The 22,186-nt window shown below is 48.2% G+C and overlaps 1 long non-coding RNA gene across 1 annotated transcript; it reads right to left on the reverse strand.

The window, feature by feature from the left end:
• Window positions 1-1,221: 1,221 nt before the first annotated feature.
• Window positions 1,222-20,219, reverse strand: LOC119953949. Its single transcript, XR_005458147.1, has 3 exons — window positions 20,041-20,219; window positions 11,654-11,754; window positions 1,222-1,315 (listed from the first exon to the last, which is right to left on the reverse strand). It is a non-coding gene; the product is annotated as an uncharacterized LOC119953949 (long non-coding RNA).
• Between the last annotated feature and the right edge of the window lie 1,967 nt (window positions 20,220-22,186).

Genomic DNA, 22,186 nt, shown 5'->3' on the forward strand with positions numbered 1-22,186 from the left:
GAGCCGAAGGAGACGTTATAACACACACCCAATGCTTGGTGATTGGTTTCAAGCAGATTTTTGAAGGTGTTTTTTATTCGTTCATGGGATGTGGTCGTTGCAGGCATCCCTCATTGACCTTTAGGGGGTAGTTAAGAGTTTACCACATCGTTGTGGGTCTGGAGTCACATGTAGGCCAGACTGGGGAAGGACGGCAGATTTCCTTCCCTAAAGGACATTAGTGAACCAGATGGGTTTTTACGACAATCGACAATGGTTTCATAGTTGTCATTAAACTTTTAAAATTCCATATTTTTCAAAAATATATTTAGTGTACCCAATTCATTTTTCCCAATTGAGGGACAATTTAGCGCGGCCAATCCGCCTACCCTGCACACTTTGGGGTTGTGGGAAACCCACGCAGACACGGGGAGAATGTGCAAACTCCACATGGACAGTGACCCAGAGCGGGGATCGAACCTGGGACCTCAGTGCCGTGAGGCAGCCGTGCTAACCACTGTGCCACCGTGCTGCCAATTAAAAAAAATTATTGAATTCAAATTTGACCTTCTGCAGTGGCAGGATTTGAACCTGGGCCCCTGGAGCATTACTCTGGGGCTCTGGTTTACTATTCCAGTGGTAATGCCACTGTACCACCACCTCCTGGTGGATGGAGTTCCAGGGCTGGGAGATAGCTGAAGAAACGGCCAACAATGGTGGGTCAAAGGAGATGGGATTGTACAATTGGTTAGAGATAGAGGAATGTAGATTTGTTTTCAGAGGGTTGTCGAGTTGGATGTTACTGAGAGGGGGCTGGTGAAACCATGGAGGGATTAGAACATTAAAATGGAAGTGTTGTTGGATTGGGAGCCAATCAGTGAGTATGGGGCAGATTTACAGCACAGAAAGAGGCCCTCCGGCCCATTCAATTTGCACTGGCCATCAAACACCAATCTATTCTAATCCCATTTTCCAGCACTTTGTAGTCTTGCATGCTATGGATATAGAACGTGACTTGGCGCAAGGATCAGTCAGGTGTTCGCTGTGGGGTGCAAACACCGTTTTGTCTGATTCTTTTCCTGAAGTTCTGGAATTTAATTTTTAAGTCTTAGCTTGTTTATTGTTCATTGGCCATGTCGCATGTCCACCATTGACAACATATGAATTTGTATGAATTTGTATGATACATCACATGTACTCACCACGACCGAGACCATTTCATCCACTTAAAAACTTCTTGAAACTATTGTCGATAGGAGTCAAAAGTGCTGTCACTGATCTGTTTAACTTGCTCCTATCAAATTCTTCCTTTCTCTTTAAATCAGGTAGGTGCAGCCTTTGTTAGAGGGAGAGGTGTATCTTTAGTATTCACAGTATGACAATGCCAAATTTTACCTGATTTTGTATTCAGATTAGTTAGTTATAACTCAGTCTCCATTTATGATTAAAATGTCCCTGTTTATTAATGCAGCAACAACTTGAATATATATGGTACCTCTAATATAATAAAATGTCCCGAGGAATTTCACAGGAACATGCTAAAGTATAATATGACACTGAGGGCCTCATTCTCCCACCTCGTTACTCTCTCGCTCAAGCAACATGAGGCCAATAGCGGGAGAAGACAAAAACGAGAATTGTGCCAGATGTCAAACAGTTTGCGATGCAACCAGCCCCCTTCCGTAGGCGAAATCTGGATCTCGCCATAGCGTGCCGTGAAACCAATTATCACCACTTAAGCCCTATTTCCACACAATTAACGAGAGCCACCCCACATCCAGCGGCCTCCCCAGAAAGTGGTCTTGCTGGTGCCAATTAGTACTCCTTTTGAAAGATGTGAAGCTGGCGGGAAGTCTTCTGCAGGGAGCCGAGGAGGTGATTGGTTTCTTTGCTCACCGGCAAAGAGCCTGGGGCGCTGGGCTTGCCGCCCCAGTGCTCGGCGCGAAGTGGGGTACCCTCGGCTGAGGATGGGGGGGGCCTTCCGCAAGGGTGGGCTACCATGGAAGGGTAGGGGGGAGCAACCGGCGGGCAATCGGGGATCAACCACTCGTGGCACTACCGTGTCAACCCCTGGATCGTGTGTACCCATTCCGGGGGCAACCTTTCTCCCTGCCCATCCGCCCCACCGTATTACCCCCATCGACTGCCGAGGCTGTTGGCCGTGCGGCTGAAGGTTGTTGCTAATAGGGAATTGGCAATCGCGGTGAAGTGAGCACTTTGCACAACCCAAGTGGATTCTCGTGGGTGGGCGGGCCATGTAGTATGTGGGGGTCATTGCCTTACATCCCAATCAGACTGTGATGCCTGGACACTGTGCTTGAACACTGCGGAAGGCAACGCCACACACGCAGCAGCCAACATCCGAACGCCCAGGGGAGGGGACACAGCAGAACAGCCGAGTCCCAGCTGCCTATATCATCTGGCTCTGCCACCCTTGGCAGCTCCCCGATGCCTGCACCATTGTATCAATTCCCTTGGCGATGCTGCTCAGCTATTGGGTCATGCTCTGCAGCGCCTCGGCGTTGCCCACCTGCGACTGGGACAAGCTCCGCAGCGCTTCGGCCATTCCCATCTGAGAGTGGGATATGTCCCGCTGAACCTCATCAAGGTCAACCTGGTAATGGGTCAGGTCCCCCATCGAGTCGGACAGTCTGCCGGGGGGGGGGCAGGGGGCAGTCTGCCAAGGGGAGGGGGGGGCAGTCTGCCAAGGGGAGGGTGGGGGGGGGGGGGCATTGGAGTCTATTGACTCGTGCTGCCTGGTGTAGATTGTTGACCTTTTTCCTGCACAGGAGGCCAGTCCTCCTGGTCACATTCCCGGCGGTCACAGCCGCCCCCACCTTGTCCCAGGCAGCACTGGCTGCCCTGTGGCTCACCCTCGGGGGAACAGGACACCCCTCTGGCCTCCACTGCATCTAGCAGCCTCCCCAGATCTACATCCCTGAATCTTGTGCCCGGTCTCCTGCGTGCCATTGTTTGCGGGCAGGCTGGGGTTGGCTGAGCAATGCTGCTGGACATTGTTAGTGGGGGGCTGCCGACCACGGTGCTGCCGTATCAGCTGGCGAGCCTTCAGTGGGGTGAGTAGTCCGGGGAGCATCGTTAAGTGGACTAATTAACATTGAACAGTGTGGCTGGCCTCACTGGGCTGGGTGCCGGGAAGCTCGTGGCAGTTCCCGCTCGCTGAAACACTTTGCAACCTTTCCAGAGAATCGCGCCCTGAGCCTTTTAAGATGATATCGGAGCAGTTTGCCAAAGCTAGGTCAGAGGGAGGTTTTAAGGAGCATCTTTAAAGGAAGAAAGAGAGAGGTTTAGGGAGGGTATTCTAGATCTTGGGGCTTGTAGGCAAATGAAGGCATGGTCAGCAATGGTGGGAGCGATTTAAGATCGGGGATGCCCACGAGGCCAGAATTAAATGAGTGGAGAAATCACAGAGTATTGAGGGGCGGGCACAGATCACAGAGAGAGAGAGAGAGGGATGAGGTTATGGAAACACTGAAAAGAAGGAGGCATCTAAAATTGAGGTGTTGCTCGACCAGGCGCCTTTGTAAGTCGGTGAGCACAGGGGTGGTCTTTACATCCGACTTGTTGCTCTGTTCACTGAGGTGGCAGGAAAACTGGCATATTTTTCATTTCCCAGTATTGGGAAGCCTCACAGGCTACGTAAAAGTAGAAGCTCTGGATGTAAACAATATTCAGAAGATATTTCATTCTGTGTGTTTTGTAGTGGGTATTCAGGATACACACATTTCTGAAATCGGCAACGGGATTCCCCGTTTATAAGACTTAAGTGTTGACGCCAACGCAGAATTCGTGGACTTTCACAGCAGCAAAACTGCCACCATGATGCACCATCAATTGGACTCGAGTCGTGAAGAAGTTCCAAATGTCAGGCTTTAATGGACTAGTTGTGTGCCCGGCAGTAGACTTACAGAGAAATGCCGACTGCCGGCTGCTATGGGTTCTTATACCCCGCCTCATAGGAGGGGCTACTGGCCTCTCGGCCAATCGGCGAGCAGTCACATGACTGACCTCAGCCAATTGGCAGAGACACATGACCTGCCTGAGCCAATGGGCAGCGAGTCCTCTGCACCAATGGCAGCAATACTCTGAGGTACCGTAAACCTCCTAGTCATACCACCACACACCATGCCTGGACTGATTCAGCTACTGTTAAGGGGCTAGCACCAGCACCACGTGGAACACAATCGATTCCAATAAGAAACAGTGCGGGATTCGTTGGTTTCGCGATTGACACTCAGGAGGCTGACAAGCTGCAGCCGCATATACACACTACACTCCCCACACACACCATCCCAGCCAACAAGATGGCAGGGAAGAGAGCAGCTCCACGCTTCACCAACACTGAGCTGGAGACCCTCCTGGATGTGATGGAGGAGAGGCGGATGACCCTGTACCCCGGCCACTCGGCCTGTTCTATCCCTGTCCCCCTCATTCCCCTGGCCCTGGCCTACCCCCACCCCAGCCTCCCCAGCCAATGTCCGGCCTGGCAGCCTGCAGTCGCTCCTCTCCATACCCTACCTCCTCTCTCCCTCAACAGCCGCCACTCCGGTTTCACGATTTTTAAAAGCACAAGTGAACCACGCCGCCGGGAACTCAGCCCATCGCAGGTGGAGAATCGCGGAGGTCCCGGAGAATATGGGCCCGCTAATGATATGCAAACGGTGTTTACTGTGTCGAGGTGACGGAGAATCGCAATCTGGGGTCCAATCGCCGCCTTCCACGATTTTGCCGTTGGAACCTATTCTCCGCCCAATCACGATTTCGGCATCGGAAAACAAAGAATCCCGTCCCTGGTTTCTGTACTTGACAGTCTGCGGCCATGGTGGCTGCTCACTTCATGCACCTTGAGTACTAATTTTCACTTTTGTTCCCTGTTCCTCTGCAGGTGTGGACTCCTTGTGGTCCCAGGAATGCTCTGCTGGGCTAAAGGTTCAGATGTGAAAGATGCTGCACTGTCAAAGGTCAATAAATCAGTAGAGCCTATTCCACCAAGGTGGGAGGAGGGCATCTCGACATTACGCCCCCCCCCCCCCCCCCACCCCCCCCCACCCTCCCCACCCCCAAAGAATCTGGGCGAGTCCATTTTCCAGCAGGGGTTACTGCCTCAAACAGCGACAGGGCACCGATAGCAGTTGTAACAACTCCATTGGGGTCACAACTGTGAACAACTAATTCAGCAGTGATTGGGAAAGGGGGGCGGGGAAAGGGGGGGGGGTGAGTGAAGTGCGTGGGGAAGCTATGGGGAAAGAGCAGAGGAGTGGAACTAGTGGGATAATTGCTTCAGAGAGCTGATAAAGGCATGATGGACTGAGTGGCCCCTTCCCACACTGTATCATTCTAAGAATGTGGACTACTCTTGGTGGGTGCCTCAGTTGCACTGTGCACAGTGTATCAGTCAACTGAGCCAATACAACTAGATGGGAGACTCCATGTGCAATGTGTACTATTTCGCAATGAAACACCACGGCTGGATTCATCCACTGTAGGACTTGCTGCCATTTTGCTGTCAAAAGGCCCAATTGTACACAAGTAAATATGGTTTTAGACTTGTTGTTCCTAGAATTACACTTTAATAGATTGAGATTACAGGTTGCCATCCTGGGACATTTCTAGATCTTTATAATGAGCTATTCTGTTCCCAAAATAATCAGACTACTGGGAGCATTGTGCTAATTGTAGAAGGTATTATTACGGATCTCTGATGAAGCACATTAAGGCAGGTTTATGACATTACAAAAGTAAAGTGTTATTTTTGAACTGAGGCAAAATTAGATACCAACTTGGCAAAGAACATGGATGTCACAATTTACACGGCACTGAGGTAGAAACTTGCGACTTTAGTTTGTCCATAATTAAACCCTTCACGTCTCAAAGTTCTCTTGCAAAGGGAAAACAGATGAACCAGAATCATAGAGTTTAAGCTTGCCATGTTCAATTGTCTGGAGAGGAATACCATCCATGGATCATATTTTGGAATCATTTGCAGGAACTGATTCTCTGCAAACAGAAGGAATCTGTTCAAGCCTTGAACTTTTTTTGAATTACCTGGGAGCTTGTGGAGCCGATAATTCCGGTTGCTTTCTCCATGGCAACACCCCCACCAATCAAACTTGTCAACCAATCAGCATTTTTCTTCCATGTGGTATAAATTGTAGTGATCATTTTCTATTTGGTATTCTTGTGTTTGTCCTGATGGGTGCGGGATGCAAAGCTTTGGCAACATGTATCTCTTTACAGTAAGAATCATATTTTCTTTCTTTTGCGCTTTACGGTGCACTCTCTGTGGTGATTGTTCCTTTAAGGGCAACACAGCAGAGTAAGGGCCACCTGGCTAGGGGGACCAATTGGGACTCAGAGTGAGTAATCAACCCAGGGGGCGGAGCACTTTTGGACAAGAGACCTGGGGGAACTAGCTGGAGCCATGCAGTTCTTTGAACAATTTTTATCAATAAATACTTTTTGTTTTCACCGAGGGTGTCTCAAAGTGCAGCATTACACTCTTACTCTTGTGCTCTCAATGGCAATCAGCTTAAAAATGAGTCTCCTTTCCTTTTCTCCCTTCCTTTTGTGAAAGTATGATGTGGAGATGCCGGCGTTGGACTGGAGTGGGCTCAGTAAGAAGTCTTACAACAGCAGGTTAAAGTCCAACAGGTTTATTTGGAATCACTAGCTTTCGGAGTGTAGCTCCTCTATCAGGCTGACTCACCTGATGAAGGAGCCAGGCTCCGAAAGCTAGTGGTTCCAAATAAAACTTTGTGAAACTATTAACTGATGGTGTAATATAGTTTCATAGGCACTGGTTGTCCTCTGGTACTTTGCCAAGACTTCACATGTGATCCTGGTACTCCTATATGAGCAAGGCACTGACCGAAGGCAAATGTCCATCCTTGATGCTCTCTGCCCTCTGCATTTGCACAAATCTCCTTTCCCAAAGGAGATTAATGATCAACAGCAGAAACTTGGATGGTTCTCTACACAACCCTTTTCCCCACACAAGCGACATTGAAGAAAGTGTATGGGCTGGATTCTCCGTCGGCGGGATCCTCCGTTTTGCCGGTAGCGGACTTACGCCCGCGGATTTCCCAAAGGCGTGGGGGTGGCCATAATGGGAAATCCCCATTGGCCAGCTGCTGGGACGGAGAATCCCGCTGACAGAGGGGCAGGCCAGAAAACGGGTCTGGTGGGACGGAGAATCCCACCCCATGTATTTGTACAGGACAGTGAAGTGCCCCGCTGTACTGGAGCAATGTGGTCACTGTTGTAATGTGACAAATGCAGCGGCCAAATTGTGCGAGATCCCATACAGAGCAGTGTGATGTAGTGATGTGGATTCAGTGACACAAAAGTGGCCAGGCCACTGGGATGTCTTTGAAACAGGATTTTGGAATTTTTTGAATCTATCAGAGAGAACAGATGAGGCCGTTGTTTCATAGCTGGCCTTAAATAGAATTAAGGCATTGCGGTAGCTTAAGAATACCTCCCCCAGTGAAAATCAGAATGGAATGGGATCAATAATAATAATCTTTATTGTCACATGTAGGCTTACGTTAACACTGCAATGAAGTTATTGTGAAAAGCCCCTAGTTGCCGCACTCCGGCGCCTGCTCGGATACACGGAGGGAGAATTCAGAATGTCCAAATTACCCAACAGCACGTCTTTCGGGACTTGTGGGAGGAAATCGGACCACCCGGAGGAAACCCACGCAGACACGGGGAGAACATGCAGACTCCGCACAGACAGTGACCCAGCGGGGAATCGAACCTGGGACCCTGGCGCTGTGAAGCTACAGTGCTAACCACTTGTGCTACTGTGCTGCCCATACTCGTTAAATAGTGATTGTAGTCTCCACCGTCCATTATGGATGTTTTTCTGTCTCCATGTTAGCAAATAATGTAAGAGCCAGGCGTGATGGGAGAGGCTTAATGGCCCTTTTCACACATGTCAATTAGGCTACACTGGCATTTCTGTTCAATTAAAAAATAAATGAATCATTCATGGGACATGGGCATTGCAGGCTGTACCAGAATTTATTGCCCATCCCTAATTGCCCTTGAAGGGGAGTGAAGAGTCAACCACATTGCTGTCAGTCTGGAGTCACATGTAGGCCAGACTGGGTAAGGATGGCACAGTAGCATTGTGGGTAGCACAATTGCTTCACAGCTCCAGGGTCCCAGGTTCGATTCCGGCTTGGGTCACTGTCTGTGCGGAGTCTGCACATCCTCCCGTGTGTGCGTGGGTTTCCTCCGGATGCTCCGGTTTCCTCCCACAGTCCACAGATGTGCAGGTTAGGTGGATTGGCCATGATAAATTGCCCTTAGTGTCCAAAATTGCCCTTAGTGTTGGGTGGGGTTACTGGGTTATGGGGATAGGGTGGAGGTGTTGACCTTGGGTAGGGTGCTCTTTCCAAGAGCCAGTGCAGACTCGATGGGCCGAATGGCCTCCTTCTGCACTGTAAATTCTATGATTTCTTTCCCTGAAGGGCAGTAGTGAACCACATGGGTTTTTATGACAATCAACATCTTAAATTCAAATTTCACCATCGGCAGTGGCAGGATTTGAACCGGGGTCCCCAGAGCATTACTCTGGGTCTCTAATGGATTACTAGTCCAGTGACAGTACCACTATGCCCCCACCTCCCCATGCAATGTCATTTCTCCAAGGTGAAATCTCTAGCTGAGGCCCGAGACGGGGATAAGTCACATTAAAACCTTAAAGCTTTCCAACCAGGGGTTCTGTGTATCTTTTTCAAATAACACACCAGAAAGTTGGGGGGGGGGGGGAACTATGTGAGCCACCTTGCAAATCATAACTATTCGTAGCTTTTGCATGATTTTTTACATTTGGAGGGAGAATTAAGCATTGTGGGTCAGCACCCCCTGATCAGATGTATACCTGGAATCAGTGAAAGTCATCCTGTGGTGTCAGTTGGTGCACTTTGGATGCTGAATCTAACGTTATTTGGCTCCAAGTCCTACTGCAGAACTTTGAATGCAAACTCCAGGCTGAAGCATTGCTGCACTGAAGGAGTGCTGCACTGTCTTGATGGGCCATCTTTTGGAAGCCCTGTCAGATGGATTGTAAAAATCCCATGGCACCATTTTGGAAGAGGAGCAGATGAGTTCAGTCTGATGTCCTGGCCAACCCTCAGCCCTCAACCATCACCGGAATACAGGTCATCTGGCCAGTTATCACATTGCGGTTTGGTGGGAGCGTGGGGGTGTGAAAATTGTTGGCTGCCTTTCCTACATTTCCCGTACCATCCTTCCCGGACAGGCGCCGGAATGTGGCGACTAGGGGCTTTTCACAGTAACTTCATTGAAGCCTACTCGTGACAATAAGCGATTTTCATTTCATTTCAACAATAAGCCCATTATTATAAAGAGCTCAGGGTTGTCCTGAAAGTTCATGAAATATGTAGAAATGAATGTCTTTGTACTCTGCTGCAACAATGGGCCTCAATTACTACATAGAAACATGGACAGATTGACAGACCAAAAATATGATACGAAGATATGCAGAGGGACAGGTAGCATTGAGAGGCAGGGGGGCTACTGGATGACTTGGACAGGCCAGGAGGATGGGCAAAAAAGTAGCAGATGGAACGCAATGTGGAAAATGTTGAGGTTCTGCACTTTGGTAGGAAGAATGGAGGCACAGACTATTTTCTAAATGGGAAAAGGTTTAGGAAATCAGAAGCACAAAGAGACTTAGGAGTCCGAGTTCAAGATTCTCTTAAGGTTAATGTGCAGGTTCAGTCGGAAGTTAGGAAGGCAAATGCGATGTTAGGATTCATGTCGAGAGGGCTAGAATACAAGACCAGCGATGTACTTCAGGGGCTGTATAAGGCTCTAGTCAGACCCCATTTGGAGTATTGTGAACAGTTTTGGGACCTGTATGTAAGGACGGATGTGCTGGCCATGGAAAGGGTCCAGAGGAGGTTCACAAGAATGATCCCTGGAATGAAGTGCTTGTCATATTACGAGCGGTTGAGGACTTTAGTCTGTACTCATTGGAGTTCAGCAGGATGAGGGGGGGATCCTATTGAAACTTACAGGATGCTGAGAGGCCTGGATAGAGTAGACATGGAGAGGATGTTTCCACTAGTAGGAAAAACTAGAACCCGAGGCCACAGCCTCAGACTGAAGGGCGATCCTTTAAAACTGAGATGAGGAGGAATTTCTTCAGCCAGAGGGTGGTGAATCTGTGGAACTCTTTGCCGCAGAAGGCTCTGGAGGCCAAATCACTGAGTGTCTTTACGACAGAGATAGATAGGTTCTTGATCAATAAGGGGATCAGGGGTATGGGAAAAGGCAGGAGAATGAGGATGAGAATGATTGAATGGCAGATCAGACTCAATGGGCCGAGTGGCCTAATTCTGCTCCTATGTCCTATGGTCTTGTGCTAAATAGATCATAATGTCCACACTGTCCAAAAAAGACTTTTCCACTCTAATCCCATCTTCCAACTCTTGCTCCGGAGCCTGTAGGCTGCATCTCCTCAAATGCAAATTCAAATGTTCTTTAAACACGAAGAGGGTTTCCACCTCTACTACCCTTTGAGGCTATGAGTTCCATACCCCAAACACCGGCAAAAATTAAATATATTCTCCAACTCCCTAATTATTGTAAATCTTTGTACCCTGATGAGAAAAATAGATCTATCCTCTTCACTCTATCCTTTGTTTGTTTCTTCCCAGGTCTAAGTGGCACATGATCAGATAAAGCACGCGCTTATGTCTGTTCCGGCCGCTATTTTATTCTCTGGAACCGGTCGCCAGAGGCTATAGCTTGACAGGGGGTCCACTCTGCATCAGAAGACCCTCCCGCTCTGAAAGTCTGCCATTGGAAGAAAATGCAAGTTAATACTCAACCTCTTTGGCCACATTGTGAACACACCTACCTCTAGCACAGAGTCAGGGACGGGACGCTACCCACGACTGCATGAGACTACCGCACTCCAACAAGGCCCCGTCATGGACATAGAACATACAGTGCAGAAGGAGGCCATTCGGACATCAAGTCTGCACCAACCCACTTAAGCCCTCACATCCACCCTATCCCCCAAACCCAATAACCCCTCGAAATAGTTTTGGACATTAAGGGCAATTTATCACGGCCAATCCACCTAACCTGCACGTCTTTGGACTGTGGGAGGAAACAGGAGCACCCGGAGGAAACCCACGCAGACACGGGGAGGATGTGCAGACTCCGCACAGACAGTGACCCAAGCCGGGAATCGACCCTGGGACCCTGGCGCTGTGAAGCCACAGTGCTAACCACTATGCTACCGTACTGCCCATTGTCATAATTTTATTGACAGCTCAATTAAATCTCCCGTCATTATTGTGTGATGTTTTTTGGCTCGTCAGCCCAGGTTTTCCTTGCCTTCTTTGGGATACTCAATTTAGTGATGCTCGGTCTTAATTAATTACTTTATATTACTGGATGATGAAATAGAGATAACAAGAAAGGAGGGTGGTTGGGTGAATAGCTATTGTGGTTTGCACAGCTGTTAATCGACAGATCACGGTCCTAATTCACATAGCTTTGTGGCTTTTCATTTTTTTTACGTAATTATATCTGAGCATCACTTTAATGTAAATTATCAGCACGGTCTGTCACTGTGAGCAGTGGAACTCAGTCATCTGAAACTAACCTTATTCTCTCTGTTGCCTGCTCCTCTCGATTAATAACATCTAATTATCTTTCATTTCTCAGAAAAATTGCTGATGTCATCCGCTCGCCCAATGTTCCTGCCTGGGTGGAAATGTAGGAATTAGCATAAATTTCTTACAAATTAGATTTTAAGGATACGCAGCCTTGCTGAGTTTCAACTGATTGGAAGCAGGGAGAGAGAGAGAGAGAGAGAGAGAGGGAAATGAAATGAAATGAAGATCGCTTGTTGTCACAAGTAGGCTTCAAATGATGTTACTGTGAAAAGCCCCCATGTTGCCACGTTCCGTCGCCCGTTCAGGGAGGCTGGTACGGGACAGAGGAGTTGCTGTTTCAGCCTGTCGTATGCATGCTGGTATTTCAAATGCCACACGGCTCTTGTTCAGCATTCTTGCTTTGATCAGGACCTTGTTCTCTTGTGAAAATGGGCGGCACGGCAGCATTGTGGATAGCACAATCGCTTCACAGTTCCAGGGTCCCAGGTTCGATTCCGACTTGGGTCACTGTCTGTGCGGAGTCTGCACATCCTCCCCGTGTGTGCGTGGGTTTCCTCCGGGTGCTCCTGTTTCCTCCCACAGTCCAAAGATGTGCCGGTTAGGTGGATTAGCCATGATAAATTGCCCTTAGTGTCCAAAATTGCCCTTAGTGTTGGGTGGGGTTACTAGGTTATGGGGATAGGGTGGAGTTGTTGACCTTGGGTAGGGTGCTCTTTCCAAGAGCCGGTGCAGACTCGATGGGCCAAATGGCCTGCTTCTGCACTGTAAATTCTATGATCTATGAAAACTCTTTGTCTCAAAGAGAGCGCCCCACTAAACGCACGTAGATAAATTGCCATTTTTGATCTATGGTGGGAATGGATCCTGATAGCGCAGCAGAGATGCCATTTGGCCCCCTTGCTGGCTCTTTCAAAGACCTATCCAATTAGCCCCACTCCCCATAGCTCGATAAATGTTCCCTTTTCAAATATTTATCTGATTTCCCCATTGAAAGTTATTGCTGAATCTTCCTCAATCACCCTTTTGGGCAAAGCATTTCAGATCATAACTTTTTATATGAAAATAACCTCATCTACTCTCTGCCTCTTTTGCCAATGATCTTAAACCCGTGTGTCCCTTTTGTTACTGGCGTGTCTGCAAGCACTTAGGCCCTAAGCCCCGGAATTATCCCTCCTTAAACCCCTCCACTTCTCTATTCCTTTTGAAACTTTTCAGAAAACATACCTCCTTCTTTTGCTCACTTATTCTCATATCTCTGAATGTGGCTCGTTGTCGAATTTTGTCTAATACTCTGAACAGTTTTGTTCCCCTGAGCTAAGGAAAAATATACTGGCATTGGAGGCAGTCCAGAGAAGGTTCACTTGGTTGACCCCACGTAGGGAGGGATTTTCTTCTGAGGGGCGGTTGGGTAGGTTGGACCTGTACTCATTTGGAGTTTAGAAAAATGCAAGGTGACCTTATTACGACAAATAGGGCACGATTCAACTAACTGGGAACAAGTCCCATACCGAGCTCGTTTAGCCTCCTGTCTCCCGGCACTCGCAGCACTGAGAAACATCTACCATCAATCTGACACGAGTCGTAGAGAGGATTCAAATATTAGGCTTTAATAAGCTAGATGTGAGCCCTGCAGTGGTCGTACATGGAAAGGCCAACTGCCGCATGGTACGAGCTTTTATAACCATCCTCTCGGCCAATCGGCGGGGAGTCACATGACTAGCCACAACCAATTGGCAGAGAGGCACATGACTTGCCTGGGCCAATGGGCAGCGGGGCTGCTGTACCAATGGCAGTCTGGTTCTAAGGTAATGTGATCTCCCTAGCCATACTACCCCAAAACACATGGCTATAAACCCGACTCACACTGTATAAGGGGCCTCAGCAGGGGTCGTGTGGTCAAGGCTGCACATAGCCCCATTTTGTACATTGGGGAGCTCTGCTTACTGGAACTCCCCAGTGTAGCGAGATTTTGGGACGCCATTTTCTGCAAGGCCGTCAAAGTAGCCGCAGGTGCATAATCTCAGATTCAAGGTTCACCCATTTAAGACTGAGCTGAAGAGGAATTTATTCTCTCAGAGGGTAGTGAATCTGTTGAATTTTTTACCGTAGAGAGCTGTAGAGGCTGGGTCATTGAGTATGTTCAAGGCTGAGATAGACGTATTTTTAATAAGTAAGGGGCTATAGGGTTAAGGCGACAAAGTGAAGTTGAGGATTACCCAGTCAGATCAGCCATGGTCTCACTGAATCACAGAGCAGACCGGATGGGCTGAATGGCCTCCTTCTGCTCCTGCGTCTTATTGTCTCATGGATTATGCTACTGTGATACTTTACTAAGATATTTTTCTATGTTAAAGCTGCCTTGTATTTGCACTTCTCGTGATAGGCAGCAAGGTAGTTGTAACATGTTGTACGGATACATCTCAGAGCTGCAAGAGATGGCTCCTTTCCCTGTTTCATTCTGCTGCTCAGTGGGCCCGTTTCGTTGGACCTAAACACAACCTACGTCCCTCTCCTGAATTTCCAATGTTGCAGGATGGAATTGGCAGGCCGTCCTCATGCTCCAATTCACTGATGTTCCCAACAATCTTGGGTGAATGCTCGTCAACCAATGCAAGAGTTCAGTAGAATTTAAATATTTATATTACATCGAAAGGCCTCTTGTGCCATTAATTAAATTTTCTTTCAAAATAGGTCAGCCATAAATTGCGCTGTTGCAAGCAAGCCTTTATTTATTTTTTCTCCCTCCAGCGCTGTCCTGTGCAACTGTAGACAGAATTAAACATCTAGCCAAGAATGATTCTCGTACTGATGTGGGGAAATGTAATGTTCGGTTGGGGGAAAAGGAAACATTAATCCCAGACCTTAAAAACAAATTATATCCATTGCAAAGAAACAGGGGCGTTGCACAATACTTAACGTTCAGGGCACACATGGGACCTCAGTACTCTTGCAGTGGGGGGTATCGGTTGGGGGCAGGGTTTGCAATTGCTCAGCTTTCTTGCTCCTGTTCGCTGTGCGGTGGTGAAGCAGCTTGGGATGGTTTGCCACGTGAAAGACGCCGCAGATATGCAGGTTACTGTTTGAAAATAGTTTTGCGTGTGGACATTGAACGACAACAGAATTGGGGCGGCATCGTTGACCTTTGGGCAATGATGGGATTGTGTCACTGCATGGGCCTTCAAAGAGAGGGGCAGAGCAGGGGCAAGTGGGGCGGGAAACAAATGATTTGGACAAAGGGACTGAATGGATGGTTGCTGAATTTCCGATGACACAAAGAGCTGTGGAGAGGACATAAGGGCTGGAATACTGGGTGAGGCGAGTCTTTGAATCTCTCCTCCCCGCTGGAGGCAGGGTCAATTAATATTTTTTAAGACCGAGTGGATAATTCTTGACTAATAATCGGCGACCAGGCGCAGGCTGGAATGTGGCGCTGAGGACACAATGAGATCAGCCATGATCTTATTAAATGGTGGAGCAGGGGCAAAGGGGCTAAATGGCCTAGTCCCCTTAATTTGTATGTTTGTTACGTACGTATGTTCATAAATTAACTGCCGGGCTGATGGATCTCTGACAGTGGTGTTGTGACTGGCCCAAAGAATCAACAGATCAAGGCGCTGGATTCACTGATTCTCTGGCTGTGTCCCCACGCCGGTGTGGGAACGGTGGCGTTTTACGCCAGAAAAACTGGTGCAAAACGGCTACCGATTCCCTGTTTTGCTGGGGGCTAGCAGGACAGCAGCGTAGGGCACCTGGCCCTAGCTGCCGATACGCTCTGGTGAATTGCCGGGTCCGTGGCCGCGCATACGAACGGCGGCGACCTGCAGCAGCTGCGCTATGCAACATGGCATCTTGCTGCCTATCGCTAAACTTTGCTGTCACTCCCATTGCTGATTGTATTTCTGCTTGAAGATAAAACATGAGCGAAAGGGAGGGGTGGAGGCGCGAGGGGTCATTTTCAAGGCGATGTGGTTGTGAAGATTTACTATGTTGGAAATAAACAGTTGATTACATTTGGCTGGAGGACGGGGAGTCTCCTGCGACCATCCCCCCATTCCCCGTCCCACCCCACTTACCTGCAGTTTCTTCCCCACCTTTGCTGACTTATTTCGGAGTATAATATCACAGGGGCTGGTTTAGCACACTGGGCTAAATCGCTGGCTTTTAAAGCAGACCAAGGCAGGCCAGCAGCACGGTTCAATTCCCGTACCAGCCTCCCCGAACAGGCGGCGGAATGTGGCGACTAGGGGCTTTTCACAGTAACTTCATTTGAAGCCTACTCGTGACAATAAGCGATTTTCATTCATTTTCATTTCAGATGTCGGGACATTTCTAAGGCCAGTCTCTGCTCCTCTTGTTACCGTGTTGAGGGGCAAAAGAAAAAAAAAATCCTTGCGACTGAGAAGAAATGGCTTCAAGGGGTTAAAAAGTTAGATCCTTGGATCTCTAATTCAGTCAACGCACCTGCTTTCTGACACGCAAACATATGCGGCAGGAAGTTACTGGGACAGCAGTCTTACAAAGTCCAATGCAGACCCGAGTATGAATTTATATTCTTCAGGATATGCTAATTGGTATGACAGGCTACATCTGTACAGTGCCACCTTGAGAAAGAAATGAGACATGAGCAACATCCATCAATTAGGAACAGGCCTGTGTTAATGGAAGGAAAAGAACGATGGTTAGCTTCTCTTCTAGTGAATTTAATGACTCATTAAAGAAAAGGTCTGGCAGGAATAAAAGAAGCTGATGAATGGAGGCATAGTTTTAGGTATCATAGCGGCTCTCCCTTTGTTTTTTTCCCCAAATACTCTTCGCCATTGTTCATACTTAATCACATGCTATGGAAGCTTAATTGGCCACTTATTATTCTGGTCAGCTGATCAGAGTGCGCAAATAGAGGCTAATGACCCAGTGCAGTATCGAGGGAGTGTTGCGCTGTCAGAGATGGTGGGCTGGATTCTCCACCTCGTGCCACTAGTGGCAGACTTCCTGACGCGGCGGAGAATCCAGTGTCAGGGAAGAAAAAAACAGCATTGGCGCCGGGTGCTGATCGATTTCCGATGTTCCGGGCACCGCTGCCATCGTGATTGAGGTTCGAGCCCTGCACCAGTGGGAGGCTGGGCCATTGAGGCACATTTGCATCTAATTACCAGGCCGGCCACCATATTCTCTGGGCCCTCGTGATTCTCCAGTCCACCGGGCCGGGAATCACATGGCCAAGAATTAGTGCTCGTCCTGACAAGCGTCTATTTGACACTGTGGACCTCGCAGTGGGCCAAGGGGTTAACTCTTCAAGGGAGCTACCCCCAAAGTCCTTCAAGATCCACGATCCTCCCATTCCTGGAAGGAAGTTTTAAGTGTTGTTAGTTTCTTAGGCTGACCACTTCAAAGTCACTCAACTTTAAAATGAGAAGATGGGAAAGCACTTAACTCTGTTTGAAGTGGTCCAGGTGCTGTCAATCTAGGTTTGATGTTGATAAACATTGCTGTTAGTTTCACAGCTGACCATTTCACAGTTACTCAACCATGAAGGGAGATGAATGCTGACAGCTGGGGGGGGGGGGGGGGGGGGGTGTGGAAGCTGTCAATCACAGCCCAGTAAAATCAATAAGAAAGAGACATAAATGAGTGGGTTGCAAATCAAAGATCTGAGGGGGTTTAAAACCAGCTGATTGATTTTCCCTTTCCAGGAATTGACAGGTGGCTACTTCCTCTGCCTGAGGCAGCAGGTGTATTGCCCAGGTGAGTGTTAAAGCAGTGAGTCTTTTTTCCACTGCTTCTGTCTGGACTGCTCTCTAGCTTCCAGACAGGAGTCGCTTTTCTGGGGGTATTCGTGGCAGCAGTATCTCTTCGGTGGGGGCGGGGCGGGGGGGGGGGGGGGAGGAAGGGGCTTCTTGATAGGCATTTCTCTTTGAGGGCAACTTAGAATCATAGAATTTACGGTGCAGAAGGAGGCCATTCGTCCCATCGAGTCTGCACTGGCTCTTAGAAAGAGCACCCTATCCAAGCCCATACCACCCTATCCCCATAACCCAGTAACCCCACTCACCCAACACTAAGGGCAGTTTTGGACACTAAGGGCAATTTAGCATGGCCAATCCACCCAACCTGCATATCTTTGGACTGTGGGAGGAAACCGGAGCCCCCAGAGGAAACCCACACACACACGGGGAGGATGTGCAGACTCCGCACAGGCAGTGACCCAGCCGGGAATCGAACCTGGGACCCTGGAGCTGTGAAGCAATTGCGCTAACCACTGTGCTCCTGTGCTGCCCCATCTGTGGGGGTCTCTTTATTTAGGGGATCTTTGGGGAAGTCTCTTTATTGAGGTGGTCTCTGTTGGGTGGGGGGTGGGGAGCGGGAGATGACCCAGGAAATCCCAGGGTGGTTGGGGCTGAATTGCATTGCGGAGGGTCGGGCAGCCGTTGGACCTTGCTAATGGGCCGTACGCTCAAAATGGCTGCCCATTGGGGAATTCCCTAAGGAATCCCTCGCAATCCTCGCCATGCTTAAATTTACATGGCTAAGGATTGGGAATCGCTGGGAGCGCATATCAGGTGCAATTCAGCCTGGCAGGAGAATAATAATAATAATCTTGTATTGTCACAAGTAGGCTTACATTAACACTGCAATGAAGTTACTGTGAAAAGCCCCTAGTCGCCACATTCCGGCACCTGTTCGGTACACAGAAGGAGAATTCAGAATGTCCAATTACCTAACAGCAGGTCTTTCGAGACTAGTGGGAGGAAACCAGAGCAAACCCACGCAGACACAAGGAGAACGTGCAGACTCCGCGCAGGCACGGACCCAAGCCGGGAATCGAACCTGGGACCCTGGCGCTGTGGAGCAACAGTGCTAACCACTGTGCTTCCATGCCGCCCAATGTCTCCCAAACAGAGAATCCTGCCTGCTGACTTTCAGTTGTAATTTTAAACTGAGGCCCACTCTGCACTCTCAAATCATTGTAAAAGATCCCATGCCACTAATTTGAAAAAAGGTCAAGGAGTTATCCCTGGTTTCCCGGCCAATGTTTATTCCTCAATCAATATCACAAAAGACAGGTTATCTGGTCATTGTCACATTGCTGCTGCGGGATCTTGCTGTGTGAAAATTGGTTGCCTCTTGCTCACATCATCTGAAAGCACATTGCTAGTTTTCACACGTACGATGATGGCACCCAGTGCCTGGTGTTTTACAGGCAAATATCCATTTACTGAATTAGGCTACAGAAGGCATTTTGATGATTCACACTGTTTTATAGTGATGCTACAATTCAGCGCAATCACTGGTTTCAACTCTTCCCTTCCGTTCTGGAAACCCCAGCCAGGGAAACCCTAACTCGGAAGTACGAGCTTTGATGCGCCTCACCTGCTCTCAAATCACTTTGAGGCAAGACCTCTTATACTCTTAAAGGGACCTGCATTTCTAACGTTGTCACCCATTAAGGGGGCTCAGAGAGTGCCAAATAGTGGGGCCCGCAGTTTGAGGGGGTGCCTGGGGCCGGGGCCGGAGTTCTCAAGTTGTGCGGCCAGGCCTTAAAGGCCAGCTTCAAAACTCCAGAGGTGTCAGGCTGTACGTTTTGTTTCTTTTTTTTAAAAAACAGTTTGAGGTCAATCTCACCAGTTGCTGTATGGCTGCTTCCAACCTTCAGATGGCACCAAGGTAAAGCTTGCCAGAGAAACCACGGAACTGGCCAAAGGTCAGAAGCAGCAGAGCAACAGCTGTCGAGAGAGGGCTTTCAGTTCAAAAATGGCAAGCCAGTTGTCTGCAATTTTAGAACCAATTGGTGCGAGGTGTGGGGCGGAGGAAGGGGAAGGTTGTGGAATAGGGGGAAATTGGAGGATTGGGGAGGTTTCGGGGGAATGGCTGGCGTTTGGGAAGGGGGCAGTTGGAGGGCACCTGAGGGTACGGGTGCCACTTTTAAGGGTTAGTAACTGTTACGACATCCAGGACTGATGCAAGGTCAATTCCAACCCCACAGACCCCGGAGTCCCAACACAAGTGGGGTAACCAATAATTCGGATGCAACTCCCGAAGACTTTGTCCCTTGGCTACCCAATAATTTACAGTCACCCGGTTTGTAATTTGAAACACAATTAATGTTTATTAATAACAGAAATAAAGATGGAATTTGCAGTGATTATAATGGTTTAATGACAAGCTACCCCCCCCCCCCCCCCCGGTTTAACTCTCCCACCCTCTACGCACTCACATCCAAGGCAGACTCAACAGAGGGGTGGAAAGAGGTGAAAATAATAGGGGTGAAGGGCAAAAGATAAAACTCCTTGCTTCAGTACAGGATTTCTTCAGTGCACCTTCTTCCCAGTATGAGCGAGGTTTAAAGTCTTTAATGTTGGAGCCTACACTGGCTTACCTGTAGTTTCTAAGAACACTGAACTCTCAATTTTCTGGAGTGACAGAGGCTTTGTTTCTTCAGACTTTGCTCTCAGCTCTTCTCCAGGCCCTGTTTTCAGGAAACAAACATTGACAGGCTTATTGCAGAGAAAGAGCTGGCTGGATCTTTCCATGCAGAGGCCAAGCCTTCGCTTTCCTGGAGAGAGTTCAGCTGGGGTCTTTCACCTCCCCTGCCACAATTCAAACTGAAAATAAAAATGGAACCGTATGGCTCTGAAGAACAGTCTCGAGAAGTCGGAACCAATCACCACTGAGTATTGGCAAAGCCCCAGCTTTTGGAGCCAGCTCATTTGCCATCAGTCAAGTCCATCACTGAGTCATCACTGATGTCAGTCAAATCGTTCTGGAATCTGCTGTTTTGAATTACGTACAGAGTTCTTGTAGACTGCTTTGCCTTAGGGCCAGAGATCAATCTTCAGTATAAACCAACACAGGTTTCTGCTCAGACTAAAGGCAAAGTCTGCATTAAACTCTTCGGCCCATTTATCGTCCATGGACAAAGATTGTATGAACAAATATAAAAGAAATAAAAGAAAGGAAAAAACGGGGAACAAAAGGGGTTTAGAACATAGAACAGTACAGCACAGAACAGGCCCTTCGGCCCTCGATGTTGTGCCGAGCAATGATCACCCTACTCAAACCCACGTATCCACCCTATACCCGTAACCCAACAACCCCCCCCCCCCCCCCCCCCCCCCCCCTAACCTTACTTTTCTAGGACACTACAGGCAATTTAGCATGGCCAATCCACCTAACCCGCACATCTTTGGACTGTGGGAGGAAACCGGAGCACCCAGAGGAAACCCACGCACACACGGGGAGGACGTGCAGACTCCGCACACAGTGACCCAGCCGGGAATCGAACCTGGGACCTTGGAGCTGTGAAGCATTTAAGCTAACCACCATGCTTCTTACATAACAGAAAATTAAATACCGTACGCTTCTCAAAATTCTCTTCTGGATGGAAACCAGCATATAAATAGCAGTCTAAATTTCCATTATGCCCCAAGTAGACACAATTTTGATTGCACGCTTGAGAACCCTGGGCCTCATCGGGATATTTTTAAGAAACTAAAAACTGGGAATGATGCAAAAGTGGTTGATGATTCACTGTCGCCCGTTTTATTACTGGTGCAAAGTCTGGGGATGAAATCCTTACTTCGACACATTAACAGTGAGCACTTATGTTGCTCAAGATTGGCAATTCAAAAGCCTCTGTTTCCCCATAACCCCTCCATTCCCCAAACAACATCACAAATCTATTCTTCAAATTTTGGCACTGCTTACCACACCGCGCAGCCTAGGTGACCAAGACTTGGGGGTGATCTCTGGTTCAGTGAAGAAAACAGGCTTTTGCATAAACTATCATTTGCCTTCAGCATTTCATCTCTCACTGCGCTGTTTCATGAGGTATGCTGCCTCTCTCCCTCTCTCTCTCTCTCCCTCTTTCCTGATTTTGCTTCTTCAACACCTCAACTGTGACTAACCCTATTTCCTGGCTCCCCACAGCCGTCTGATTACTAATTGTATCAATTACAAAGTACCCCCTGTTCCCTATTCTTTCCTATTCCTTCCTTTGTCTTAGTTGCTGCCCAGAAATGGTTTACAAAATACATAGCAGTTTGATTTTACTTGTACAAAAAAAAATAATTTTAATAGCGTCCTACCATTTTCTAACAGGTATCCAATTTCACCAATACTGCAGTCACCCTGTCCATGTGTAATGAAAGAAATGAACTCATCTTTCATTCTCACTCCACAGTATAAACATTTCCCACTTTCTCTGTCTGTTAGCTTTGACAAAGAGTCATCGGACTCGAAACGTTAGCTCTTTTCTCTCCCTACAGATGCTGCCAGACCTGCTGAGATTTTCCAGCATTTTCTCTTTCGATGAGATAACCACATTTATCTTGTGAACGGAGGCGGAATCATAGTTGAAGCTCTGTTTATTTTCTTGCTAATGAAGGTTTACCGTGAGCAGTCTTTGTCGGGTGAAATTCTCAAGACAGGGGTGCATAATGGGCACGCAGTGAATCAGTAACTTACTGCACATGATTCTCAAGACTCTTTTCCATTGACTTCAACCTTGTGCCTTTGTCTACTGT

Source organism: Scyliorhinus canicula, chromosome 19 (assembly GCF_902713615.1).
Source record: "Scyliorhinus canicula chromosome 19, sScyCan1.1, whole genome shotgun sequence".
In the NCBI taxonomy this organism is placed as follows: Eukaryota; Metazoa; Chordata; class Chondrichthyes; order Carcharhiniformes; family Scyliorhinidae; genus Scyliorhinus; species Scyliorhinus canicula.